Source organism: Dermacentor variabilis, chromosome 9 (genome assembly GCF_050947875.1).
Source record: "Dermacentor variabilis isolate Ectoservices chromosome 9, ASM5094787v1, whole genome shotgun sequence".
NCBI lineage: Eukaryota > Metazoa > Arthropoda > Arachnida > Ixodida > Ixodidae > Dermacentor > Dermacentor variabilis.
The window spans coordinates 96,043,333-96,057,184 of record NC_134576.1 but is presented as its reverse complement, the minus strand read 5'-3'; positions in this window follow the sequence as shown (position 1 = coordinate 96,057,184).

The following is a 13,852-nucleotide window of genomic DNA, read 5'->3' as shown; positions in this document are numbered from 1 at the left end:
AAACTGCAAACATATATTTATTGTAGCCGCTAGACTAGTTTTGAAAAGGAGTATATATTCTCATGTGAATGTTTTGATTGCAGGTCAGCGGAGAAATATGTACCACAAACATCATAAGTTGCGTCGAGCAACTTTTCACAGATTTTCAACGTGCAAGTTCATTTACCTTTTCCTCCCCCCCCCCCCGCTGCAGGTGTTGGCTGCTGGCTCCTGCTATATTGCCGACTGTACAACTACTTGGACCACACAGTAAACGTCAAGCTAACTCTGTATAATCATTTCACTGGGCTCTGACATACGCTGTCGGTTGTCCGACGGTTTCATTTTCACACGAGATCGTTAAGGGCCCCGTGCCGAAGAAAATCCGGCGTCGGCGTCCCGCATCCAGCGTCGACTATCTTGCGAGCGGAATATCACTCTGAACCAAGCATGCCCAATCACGAATGCCTTCGGTGAAGCTCAAAGACGTTATTGAACTAATTGAATCGCGCAAGGTACTGTGCATCAGAAAAATCGAGAAATATGACCTACACGCAACCTACACATATGATAGCGTCGGGTTATAAAACAAACCTAATTATGTTACGCGGAAACTGAAACACAAACCCCTTTCCCAGTGTTTCTACCATTCATGCAGCGGCGCGCCTGGTTCCTTGCAACACCTCCAGATTGGGATCGCCTCCACGCATCGAGGCCATGTTGTGACTTCAGGGTGGAGGACGAAGGACAGACGCTTTCAGTAGATGAAGAAGAAACGAAAAGCTTCATACAGTATTTACAGATAGTGTATGATGGCGTACAGGTAGCAGTAAGAGCGCATCACACCGACTGGGTGGTGTTGCAATCGGATTGCAAGCCCCAAGGGTAGCGTTGACCTGGCGGCCTGGGGCACAACTGGAAGCATCCGAAGGTCCTGGCAAAGCATGAGTCGACTGCTAACAGAACAACTTGTTTATTCTAGCATCGCAAAAGAGCGGCCGGTCAGGTCGACCGAAGTGGAGAGACGGGAGACTACGTTACTCGACGGAAGAAATCGTAGCCTCTCTCTTGGCGTCCGGGGGCAGCTGATTTTATACTCTCGGAGTTGAGGGCGAGAAGGAACGCCTCGATAGAGGCGCACGTGACGGCGCCGCTCGGGCACGTTGAGACGATTAGGTGACGCATCCGCCGGGCCGGCGCCGGTCAGACCTCCTCGCTTCACAGTTGGGGGAGCTCCTCTCCCCGGCTGCCGCGCTTTGACAAGCGTGGGCACCAACATGCACACACACACACATACGCGCACATGAAGACACGTGGCATTGAAACATGCCTGGACGCGCTTGGCGGGGAGGCGTTGCGGCAGCGCTGAACGGGCCAAAAATGTCCGCCGCTTTGAACGAAGCCCCGGCGTCCGTTGCATCCGCGCCGGCTATACCACGCGTCGTTGGCGAAACGTAACAGTGGCTGGAAGCGACTCTTCTCACAGTAGGCCGGTTCTCCCTTAAATCCCGTCGGCGACCCCTCGTCGCCGAAGGAACCTGGCGGTGCAGGGTGATGACGTCGCCCGCGTCGGATTCTTGATTCGTCGCGGAGATGGCTGGGCGCTTCCTGAAGTCGCCTCCCGTGTCGAATTCTTGATTTGTCACGGAGAAGTGGGAGCTCCCGTCGCCTCGTGGTAGCCACGTGGTGCTTGTAGTATGGCACAACAGCACCCCCACCGCCAGATAATACAACCAGAAGGTGAGCTGTTCTATGCGGCTCGACGTATGCCATGTGCTGAGTGAGTGACGTCCTTAATGGGGCCAAGTAAATGGCTTTGCCACCCTTTCATCCGCAGCTCTTTCCTTTGCTTGGATCTGAGAAAGCTCACGGAGTAACCGAAAATCAACGCCAATCACTTCGGTGAAAGTGAGCAGCCTCCCAATGCTCTTCGCAACGCCTGACCAAACTCCATAAAAACATACGCTCTAACCTCATCTGTGCTCTCAAAGCACCATTGCGGTTATCGTACTAAACACGAAACACGCACCCGATAAAGAGCGCGGGATACAGACCTCCGCAAATAGTGCTTTCAAAGACGCCACATTAAAAGAGAATAAACAGCTAAAAGATAGATTGCAAAGCAATTCCTAACAGTCATTCGGGAAGGCAAGACACAGCTGAGGCGATCGAAGAAAGTTCATATTTTGCCGTGTCTCGCTCCGAGTGAGATTCTGTCACTTTTAATTGGAGTTACCAACTTCCTGATATGTGTCGCATGACCTAACAAGTGTTTCAACCTCTTTCCAGCATCCTGGCCAATAGGAATCTTGCGCTAGCCTAGCCTTTGTCTTCTTGATACCGAATTGACCCGCCCAAGCATTCCTATTCGCTAACTCTAAAAGCTGTGGTCGGTACTTTGCTGGCACGAGTAGTTGGTTGTATGTCCGACCCTTGGAATCCTGCTGATATTTCCGGTACTTGATACCTAACCTAGTGTAGAACAAGACGTCCTTTCGGGTCACTCCTTCATTCCCATTAGCCTGCAGCGCAGTTAACGAAGGGTCACTTTGCGGTGCCGCGATAAGCGCCTCTCGTTCAACCCTACTAAGCTACTCCGAGAAAAAAAATGCGGGACAGTGAACCTTTCACTTCAGCCCTAAACACCCGTTTCCCGAAGTCCCGAAAGGCTCATCACCCAGTTTCACTGATCCGGTAATTGATCCGTCCCAAGTCTGAGTCCTCTGCTTTTCATCAGCCGTATCTCCCGGCCTAGACTGCCGCTGTGAGGACGTTACATTGTCAGTAATTTGCTCGTTTGAAGATGAGCTTTCACGTTTCTTTGAGAGGGTGCGTGACCGCGATCGCGTTAATGCCATGTAAGCGACACTGGCAGAGAACGACCGGCCGTTCTCATCTAAAAGCTGATCCGATTTGAAAACATATGAAAAGCGTTCGGGTAAACTTGTACTCACGGCTGCTTCCGTTTGCAACCTTCCAAACGCGCCCTCGAGGATTACCCTGGCAACTGGCAAGCACGCGCTCTGCTCTTCTGTGACTTGTTCGATCCAGGCGCGTCCCACTGTATAGTCTCCGGGAGAAACACAGGACGGATGAGTAACAGTCATGGTAGCGGCGGAATCGCGCAGTTCCCGGCACATTTTCCCGTTTACCACGACCTCCTCGATATATGGCTCGAGCAGCCTCAGATTTTCGTCTGAGTGGCTAATTCTGCCAAACGCGGTTTGCTCCTTGCACTTTAAGGAAATACGGCTTGCCTTGTTGCAACGGAAGCAGGCAATTGGTCTCCGGGCGTCGAACGCGCGCTCTATATCTGCATTAGCTTTAGCGGCCCCAGCCGACTGGGCTATCTCTGCTAGCCCTTCCCTCGCCACCTCAGCCTTAGTCGATACTCCCTTGCTGAACTCGTCGTTCGTGGATTATTTCTTATTAGGTAAAACTGGGTTGCGAGGGGAAAGCCGCTTTACAGAATAGTATTTTTTTTTCTAGCCTATCTTCCCGAGTCGGTTTTCTTGGAAGTTTCGGCGCGTGCAATATTCCTCCGCGAGCTGCGCTGCCTTCTCTAGCTCTACCTCTGGGAGCCTGTCCTGCAGCCAAAGTTTAAGTTTTTCTGGAAGAACAACGTAAAACTGCTGCAGTGCTATGCATTCAAGCATCTAGTCATGTTTGGCATACACTTCTGCACTTTTGAGCTACTCATTTAAGTTAGACTTTAACTCGTACGCGAACTGAGTGTGCGAATCACTGCCCCTTTTTTCCTGTCCAAACAACTGTCAAAGTGATTCGGCAGAGAGGCGGTATTTGCGAAGAAGCCCGGCTTTTACCTTTCCGTAGTTCTAGTAGTCTTCTTTAGACAAGCGTGCGAGAACTTTCGCGGCCTCCCCTGAGTCAACTGAAAGGAGTTTTTGAGACCAAAGGCTTTCGTCCAACCCTATCTTTTCACACGTACGTTCGACATTCACGAGAAAATGTGCTATATGACCGCCTATCGTGTACGGTAGCATCAGGTCCTGCATTCTCAGTTTAGGCGTGTCGTCTCCACCGGAAAGGAGACTTGAACGCGCCGAGCTGATTCGAATTTGCTGTGTTTCAAGTTCTCTCATTTTAAGAGCATAATCTCGCTCTTCGCACCTTTCCTTTCTCCTTTGCCTCCTCGCTCCTTTTTCTCTCCTCTGCCTCTTCGCGCCTTTCCTTTTCTTCTGCCTCGTCGCGCAGTTCTTTCTCGCTTCTCCTCTCAAGAATTTCTCCCCAAACCTCTGCGACTTCCTCCTCAGTTACCTCTTGTGCCCTCATAACGTCCAGAATGGCTTTCTTTCGCCTTGCCGCGGCAGCCGAAATGCCCATCTGCTGACAAACATCAACAAGGTCCTGTATCCTGAGCTTCTCCATCGCGATATGACATCACGATCTTTTGCCTCTAAATTAGCTTTGCTTCCGAAACCGGAAATCTATGCAAGGCCTGAAGCGAACTAAGGCAAAACCACTACAACCCTTTCAGAATACTGGAGCAATGCCAATGGTCCTTTGCAATTACGTGTGCGACGAAGGTCTGGCGATGCGAAAGGCAAACGTCGGGAACTCACCCCCTCCAAGGTAGCTGACGCCGGTGGTCCTCGTGGCTGTCTTTGAGCGGTGTAGCGGGCGTTATCTGGCTTCGAATCCCACAGCTTGCCATCCACTGTTGTGACTTTGGAGTAGAGGACGAACGACGGACTCTTTCCGCATAGGAAGAAGAAACGAAAGACTTTATACAATATTTACAGATAGTGGATGATAGCGTACAGGTAGCAGTAAGAGCGCATCAGACCGACTGGGCGGCTGGAAGCGACTCTCACTCCTCACAATGCGCCAGTTCTCCCTTAAATCCCTTCGCCGACCACTCGTCGGCAGGAACCAGTTTGGGCTAGTTCTCGTCAGCAGAAACCAGACGGGGCAGGGTGATGTCGTCGCCCGCGTCGAATTCTTGATTCGTCGTGGAGATGGCTGGGCGCTTCTTGAAGTCGCCTCCGGTTTTCAATTCTTGATTTGTCGCGGAGAAGTGGGAGCTCCCATCGCCTCGTGCTAGCCACGTGGTGCATGTAGTAGGGCAGCACCCGTCGCCTCGTGGTAGCCACGTGGTGCATGTAGTAGGGCAGCACCCGTCGCCTCGTGGTAGCCACGTGGTGCATGTAGTATGGCAGCACCCGTCGCCTCATGGTAGCCACGTGGTGCATGTAGTATGGCAGCACCCGTCACCTCGTGGTAGCCACGTGGTGCATGTAGTATGGCAGCACCCGTCACCTCGTGGTAGCCACATGGTGCTTGTAGTATGGCAGCACCCGTCGCCTCATGGTAGCCACGTGGTGCATGTAGTATGGCAGCACCCGTCGCCTCATGGTAGCCACGTGGTGCATGTAGTATGGCAGCACCCGTTGCCTCGTGGTAGCCACGTGGTGCTTGTAGTATGGCAGCACCCGTCGCCTCATGGTAGCCACGTGGTGCATGTAGTATGGCAGCACCCGTCGCCTCATGGTAGCCACGTGGTGCATGTAGTATGGCAGCACCCGTCGCCTCGTGGTAGCCACGTGGTGCTTGGAGTATGGCATAAGAGCCCACGCAAGAGGCCGCGTTTCTACCAGCAAGCTCGCTTTCGTGCATTTCGTTCGCCGCCCAGCTTCCCGGTAAACATTACGGTTACATAAGCTGAAGTTGCCGGAAAACTTGAGAAACAGTCCGGGATCTCTGAATGCTATGGTGCTCGACTCAGAAAGGCGAAGCTTGATCGTGCTCCAAATTCTTGTGTACGTTCTAGGTCAAAGTGGCTTTGTCTGGGTGCGAAGACGGAACGTCGTTGACAGCGTTCGTGATCGCGCTTGTGCCGTCACGCGCCTGTTCCTGCTCTTCGAGAGTGCTGTTGCTGCAGCAGTTGTATCGAGTGCCGCGTTGCACCATGACGCATCCACGTATTGTTTAACGCCGGTTTTAGGAACCCGAACGTGACGCTTAAGCTTACAATCACTTTCGGTGCTTCGCCTACGGACGAAGCTGCAATTTCGTGCGCTTGCTTTGGTTTTTTTATCTTTTAACTTGGGTGAGTATTTGCCTCCGTGAGATGAAGATTTACAATTTAGGATGCGTAAGTCAACTCTCGAATTTCTGTTCTTTATGCTTTACGCGTAGTCTTTGTCAAATATAAAGGGATATATATATATATATATATATATATATATATATATATATATATATAAACGCACGGAGGTGTATATACGGGAAACGCTGGCAGCGAATGCTATGGCCAAAGGCAAGTTTTCTGTAGAAACGCGGCCTCTTGCGTAGGTCAATCTCCTGTTATTGTTTCGCACTTTTAGTATTTCACTCTCAGAAGAGATAACCTTAGAGATACGCGCTGTCGGTGTTTTATTTTTGTATTGCATTTGTTTGTGGCCTACCGTTCTCGAAACTCCGAGGAATAACTTTGTAAAGAACGAGAGACAACGTGTGAGCAACTTTGGTGGCAGAAGAGTGGTTGGGCATGCGTGGTTCGCAAATTTGGATAGTACTTCTTTTTGCCGTGGCGACATCGACGTTGGACGCCGGACGCGGGATTCCGTCGCCATATTTGGATCGCTATATATTGACTCAATACTAACGCATTGCTGTCGACAGTACTCGTGACACGGATTCTGCCGCAATTTCTTCTTACTCTTTGGCCACACACTGCATCTAGGAGACCATAATAACGGCCAGCGTCTGCAGGACCGCGTCGCCAATGATTTATTATATACGACGACTTCCATCGCAGAATCAAACATTTGTAATCTCACGTCAGCAAAGAATGGGTAACCTATCTGCGACGTAAAGACCGAGTGTCCGACGTGAATGAGTGCACGCGAACCCCCAAAGTGTTGAAAACGAACTCATCTGTCTTTTCATTTTCATTTCTGCTCGCACGCCCTCGTTCGCCGAGGCCGGAGCTAGGTGACGCACCTGAAGTTGCGCCTGCCGGCCGCTTTTCAGCAAACGCACGCGCATGCTTCTCTGAAAGTGTGTCGCCAGCAGCGTTTTAACGTCACACTAATGTACTCGCAGTAATGAAATTTTCATGATGGCCGGCCATCGCAAGGACTCCGGAAAAGGGATCCGCGTTTCTTTTGAATACTTTGAAATGGAAATACCAATTTTCGTGCGTTCGAGTGCTGTAATAAACTCTGTCCTAGTCAAACCTGCTTTATTAGGTTCGCCATGGAACTTGATGAGAGAACGACCGATGACGGTTGATAAGGATTTACACTGGTCGAATGAAGATCCGTAACATTGATAATGATACCGGGCTGCGTGGAAATGAGCAAGTGGCACAATGCTCACGAATACTTAGAGAACTGCCAGAGAAGATTCTGCACGAATATTTCTTTTATTTTCCCATCTGACCTAAACGCCCTTCAAGCCATATATTTTATATAAATATCCAACAATACCGTTTTCTAATATCTGAGGTGCTTATTTGTTTTGTGTTTGTGCCTTTAGCATAGATCTTTCTACGCTCAAACCTCCTAACGCTGTCCTGTGTCTTCGATGGTTCAGTTTTATTTAGTCACTTTATGCTGGCAGAGAGAATGCCTACGAGCGTCCTCTGCTGGCCTATACAATTTTCCTGGCTCTGACTTTCTTTAAGCTCGAGCTTTGCACTTTTATGTCTAGAGTCCACTCTCTTACAGACTGGTACAAATATGAACATTCATGATCTGGTGAAGCGGTGTTCCCCCTGAATTCTATGACATTAAACACAGTGCATTTCTTTGTGTTCATTTTCACCTCATGCTTCATATGGCTGTCAAACGTGTAAGATGTAATAGAATAACATGTTTACGCGCTACACGTCACTGCTATATTTTTTACACAGGGTTTATGCTGAGCATTACAGGTTCAAGAGCTATGTAAGCACGCAAACTTCGAATGAAGTGGATGCACAATGCGAGATGTAAACGCAACGATGTCACTAAATTGAAGATGCATCATGCTTGACAAAGGAGTTATTGTGACGAGAGGTGTATTCACGGACAAGTATGCGAACTAAGTAAACGCGTTTAAGGAATGTTCACACTTTGCGGCACAGTGCCATGCACGACTTCAAGAGGATTGGCGAAGGATTTGGGAACACATAATAGTCCAAGTATGGAGCGCTGAGGTATAAAAATTATGAGGCAATTAAAAAATCCGCTCAAACATATGCGTTACTGCATTAAGAGCGCGTGCAAACTCTGTAAACGTAGACTTAGGTAAACGAGAACAACTGCGTAAGCGATACCAAAACGACCCCCGATCATTCTGAATAAGCGAAGAGCGCTCCCTAGTGGGAAGTGGAGAAACGAAATGGATCCGCAATCAATACTTCCAAAGTACACTTCTCCCGTTGATATCGGCGGTTCATCATGGCGCAGATTATCGCAGCCACGTATTCGTAAGTGGCATGACGGCGTGACGAGGCAATTTACACTGCGGCGAGCGAACGCGCACATGGCAACCGTTTTTTTTTTAATTGTGAGGTTTTATGTGCTAAAACCACTTTCTGATTATGAGGCACGCCGTAGTGGAGGACTCCGGAAATTTCGACCACCTGCGGTTCCTTAACGTGCACCTCATGGCAACCGTCCGCTCAGCCGTCGCACAAGTGCGACCGGCCGACCCATAGCATATAAACATACAGACGCCAGAAAGCTCTCCCGTGACAACACGCTGGCATTTAATAGCTACTATATGGCGTTCGCCGGTGAACGTGTCCCACAACTTGGTTGCGCGGAAGCACGTTCCGTGCCTTTCGAATCGCCACCTTAGCATCCGCAGGGAAGCACCAGTCGCCGACCACGAAAACGCGCGGACACTTCAATGAAACTGGTTCGCTTTATAGATAAAGGGATTTTCTCAAAGGACACTCTGCGACGGCCGCGGCGTCCTCACGGAACGAGCTAATTCAGTGCAGGCAAGGCCGGAAGTTGACGCCCCTTGACAGTGTAGCGCTACCAGGAAACCCCACCTAGACAGCACAAGGCCTGTTCACTCCGATCCATGACGTCATGCTAGTGGCCCGAAATTTCCATTGCCGAGGCTGGCGCGACGAAAGCGGTGACGTCCAAATCCCTGTCGCTTACTCGGGAGCACCCGCATTAGATTCTATGGCAGTCGGAGCATGACGTCATGGATCGGAGTGGACAGGCCTTGCGTTATATAGGTGGTGTTGTATCAGGCCGAATCGGAGGAGCTCCCTGAGCAGCTCGCTGCTCGTTGCCGGCGACTCGATCCCGCCTTGGAGCGGCTGATCGTTCATCGGTGGATAGGAGAAAAACAATACAGAGGAAGAGAACGAGGACGACTAGTTCAGCAAAAGCGAAATAAATGACAGTATGGAAGCGGCTGGCTTTCATCCTATCGATGCGCTGGAAAGTAAAGCACGCGTAAGTAAACGAACGATCGGCGCGGCGAAGAGCGGCTATAGATTTTTTTTTCACGCTTTTCCCCGGACCTCTGCGTTCGCGTTCACAGCCTTAGAGAATAACTACCGCAGTTTGGCACATAACATACATGTGATATGCAGAGAGCAGAAGGGCGATAGTCTTGAGAGAGAGTGAGAGAGAGAGACGGAGCTCGTCATTCAAAAGCTGAGAGGTTAGCCGAGGTAGCAAGACTCGCCCCCACGGTGCCCTCAAATGGTGGCGAAGAGGGGCGGTGGAGGCCATAGAAAAGAGCCGAGGAAAGTGAAAAGCAAAATCCACAACAAACGCGAATGAAATTGCAACGTGTTATCTTGACTTCGTTTTCACATTTTCAGCGTTCAACATTCGCATCCGTGTTTCTCTATTTTTCAATTTCGACTTTTTTATATATTTAACGTCAGTATCCAAATGACAGGTAATGTCTTACAAAGCAGCCAACTTATTAAAATTAAGGACACAAGATATCCAAGCAAACCACAAATATCTATTAGACGTACCAGAAAAAAAATCCAATACATTTAGCGACGTATAGTTCACACCTATGAAATGTTCCCCTATTATACATGGCTGTTAAGGGTCATCCAAACGACGTCGAATTTCTTCGTGATTTGGACATCTCTTGCACATCCAAGCTATCGCGCATTAAACTTTCATTTTAATTATGCATTTTCCATCCTCTTCATCAGAGCGAAAAAAGAGATTAAAAATGTGCAAGGGCAAGGAGCCGAAAGCTGCACAACAGACGCTTGACAGGATTCCTGCCATTTTCTTTGGCAGTCAGTTGCAGCGAATAAATAATAGAAAATCGATTACAGGTGTACAAGACATATTCACATCTATAGATATACAAACATATATATTTAAAAAAATACATTTACCCTCGCTATATAAGGCAGTTTCATGCAGATTGAATAAACAAATGTAGATAGATGCGTTAATATTTACGCTATATGGGTATTTACTGTGAAATATCGGCATTATCCCGCGATACTTCAAAAAATTAATAAATGCCAAAAAAGGGAAAATAGAAAAAAGGTGCGAGATATGGTAAGCAGAATTGCGCATTTCTTATTTATAGAAATTTTTCATTATTCAATAAATTTGTTTTGGGTGTCTTTATTGCGTAGTGCTCAGCTTAGTATGCTTAGCATATAACAAGTTTAATATTCTCGGTACTTGGTTCTGGAATCGCATGAAACCATATTTAGTCCTTGAGAAAGGCAACACCCACTGATTTCGGTTTCTAAATTCATACGACAATCCTGGCAATTCAGTTACGTTACACAAATTTCTGAAAGCCGTACTTTTAGACCAAGAATATGCGTATATTTTATAGTCTTTAGTGCTTGGTTTTCTTCATTAAAGTGCTGAATAGACCAAACATAAGGAGCGCGAATTATTTCTAGTGTAAATGCATCAAATGGATCATTAATAATTTGCCGGACGGCTTACTGTTGTATTGTTTTTAAACTGTGAAAGTTTGTTTACTCGTACATTGATCGTATGTTGATCGTACATCGCGCGTTGTGGCTCGTTGAATGAACCATGCCGCAGAAATTTATTTATTTATTTATTTATTTATTTATTTATTTATTTATTTATTTATTTATTTATTTACTTATACATACTGCAGCCTCAATGATGCTATTGCAGGAGTGGGATGAGGAACAAACATACAAACATTTATAAAACAAACTTCCGTGAGTTGTTTCAGCGGTAGTGAACGGATGTTGCGCGGTAATGAATTCAAGACTTTAATTGTTGATGGGAAAAAACTATTTAAAGAAATCAGTGCAGCCAAAAAGGTTCCCATATTTAGAGCACGGCGACTCCTCGTACATAAAGGTATGGAAGAAAGTCAAGAAGTTATCTAGAGAGGAGAGGCGAGGAGAATCGATTAACGCGTGAAGGAATTTTAGGCATTCAAGTTTGCGAAGCTCTCCAAGAAGAGTGAGAGCAAGTAGGGGAAGAGAGGTAGACGGCGAAAATTCCTTGTCATATCTCCTACAAACAAAATGCACTACCTTTTTTTTTGCACTGATTCTAGTTTTTTGACGTCACAGTGTTCGTATGGATTCCATACAACGCAGCCATATTGTAGGATGGGGCGAATGAGGGTTTTATATGTAAGAAGTTTAGTTTCTTGAGGAGCAAGACGCAGCGTACGATGTAAGTAACCCAGTCGTTTAAGGGCCTTGTTACAGGTGACATCATTGTCGTGTGTTTGTAGAATACTTAAACATTAGAATGCGAAGACGCTATTTAAAGCAATATTGTTAAAGGCACAGGCAAAGAAGGAAGGGCATGAGCATCGTGTAAAAGACATGGAGACAGTTTTGGAGATGTTGATATTGCCACGTGGTAGTGACGATTAAGAAGGCAGCAAAACTGTGATTAACGAAACTAGCCTTTCATTGGGCGAATTTGTGCCCCCAAGAACAAGCTACACTCAAAGAACAACGGTAGCGGAACACGATCGGCGGTCGTCGAAATCTGATCAACGGGTCAAGCGCGTCGGCTTTTATAGATCAATCGTCGAATGTTCCAGACTAATCGCTGGGACCCGCGCGCCTTCCACAAAGTTCTACATTATTCGCCTCGCGCACACATGCAATCAGATTACACAAGGTTCGGTCACAGATAGTGGATGGAACGATCGATAACATTCCAAAAACTTCCGACACATGCAAGCGCGTCCTGCGCTGTGCGATAACATTTGTTAGGCGGTGAAACGTGTCGCCCGATGAAGACAAGTACACGTGTCAATATTCATGTGCCATGCTTTGGGCCAGTGACAGAAGTCAGCAAACTAATTGTTAAGGACCACATGACAAGTAGGAGATTTATTTGTATGATATAAAACGCAATCATCTGCAAAAAGGCGTACTTTAACTGAAATGTGCACGGCGAGATCACTAATATTAAGCAGAAAGAAAAGAGGACCCAGTACTGAGCCTTGGGGAACCCCTGATGAAACAGGCATCAAGGGTGAGTTAGTAGAGTTGAAACATATATATTGCGAACGCTGGGAAAAAAAGTCCGATATCCAGCCAACCAAATATGCATTTTTCAGTATAGCGAACAGCTTGTGCATAAGCTTAGGGTGTGAGACAGTGTCGAAGACCTTTGAAAAATCTATAAAAATAGCATCAATATGGTTACCTATGTGGAAGCAGCTGCCGATGACATGAACGAATTCTGTCAGTTGTGTTATAGTGCTAAGGCCACGTCTAAAACCATGCTGCAAAGCGCATAAAATTTTGTTAGTTTCAAGAAATTCCATAATATGTTTAAAGATAATGTGTCCTAGTAATTTACAGGAGTGTGCTGTTTAGGAGATTGGCCTATAGTTAGATAACAATTAAATGTTACGGACTTAAATACGGTCAGAATTGAAGCAAGTTTCCACGAGGGAGGAAGGGTAGCATTTGAGAGAGATTTTCAAAAGCAAATACAAGCAAATCGTTTTAAATCATAGCAATGAGACGCTGGGAGAGGAAAAGTCGCGCTGTTGCCTGTTCCGGCGCAGTGCCGGGACATTTCCTTAGTTTTTTACCCATCTCACGTGCATGTTCGCGATCCTGCGAGAGGTAGCATGTGTTCCTAAATGACGAAATGTTGAAATCTTCATTTTGAAAACATCCAATTTAGAGTATTAAAGCCGCGACTTTGAGGTATGACCACATTAACTCTTTGCAACGTGGTTATGGGCACCAATATTGCACGACCTCTGCATGCACTGGTAGACACCGCGTGTCAAAAGCCAAAACTCTCGCTTTCGCTCACGTCATTTTCTTCTGTTATGTGCATGCAAACTCTTTCTGTTTCAGTTATGTCTATTAGTACACTGCTAAAAATGCGTAATCTTGAACTTGCCGATATATTACGGTACATTATAAAGATAAATGAATCTTGGAATCGCAATTCTTTGACTTGACGTCGCCATTGATATCGATGTAGCGCGCCCCTCGACACAAGTGCAGGGTCATTTTCCGTGCGCCAGCAGCAGGAAATGTGCTTCATCGGCGTGTCTTTTTGAGTGTTGTCGGTTCACCATGGTCCAAGTACGTATATACAAGGCAGGAGTATAAGGTTGCGTCGACAAATTTAGAGCTGTGCTTCTGACCGATTTTTTATGTTTCTTCGTGATGCGAAGCGCTTATAAAAGTGTCCTGAGGGCAACGTTTCGGTGGTTCATTTTCAGACGTGTTTGTAACGCTTGGTTTCCGGAGATCCTCTCCAAATGTCAGGGATATGTCTCGTTTACGATGCTTACTTCTACGTACCTGGCAGCGCCGTGTGTTTGGCACTTTCGTGGTGTGAGAAGCTGACTGAGCAAGTTGTCTATCAAGATTGACATATCATCTCGGGATTCTGCTTGTTCAAGTTCAATTGTTTATTCACAT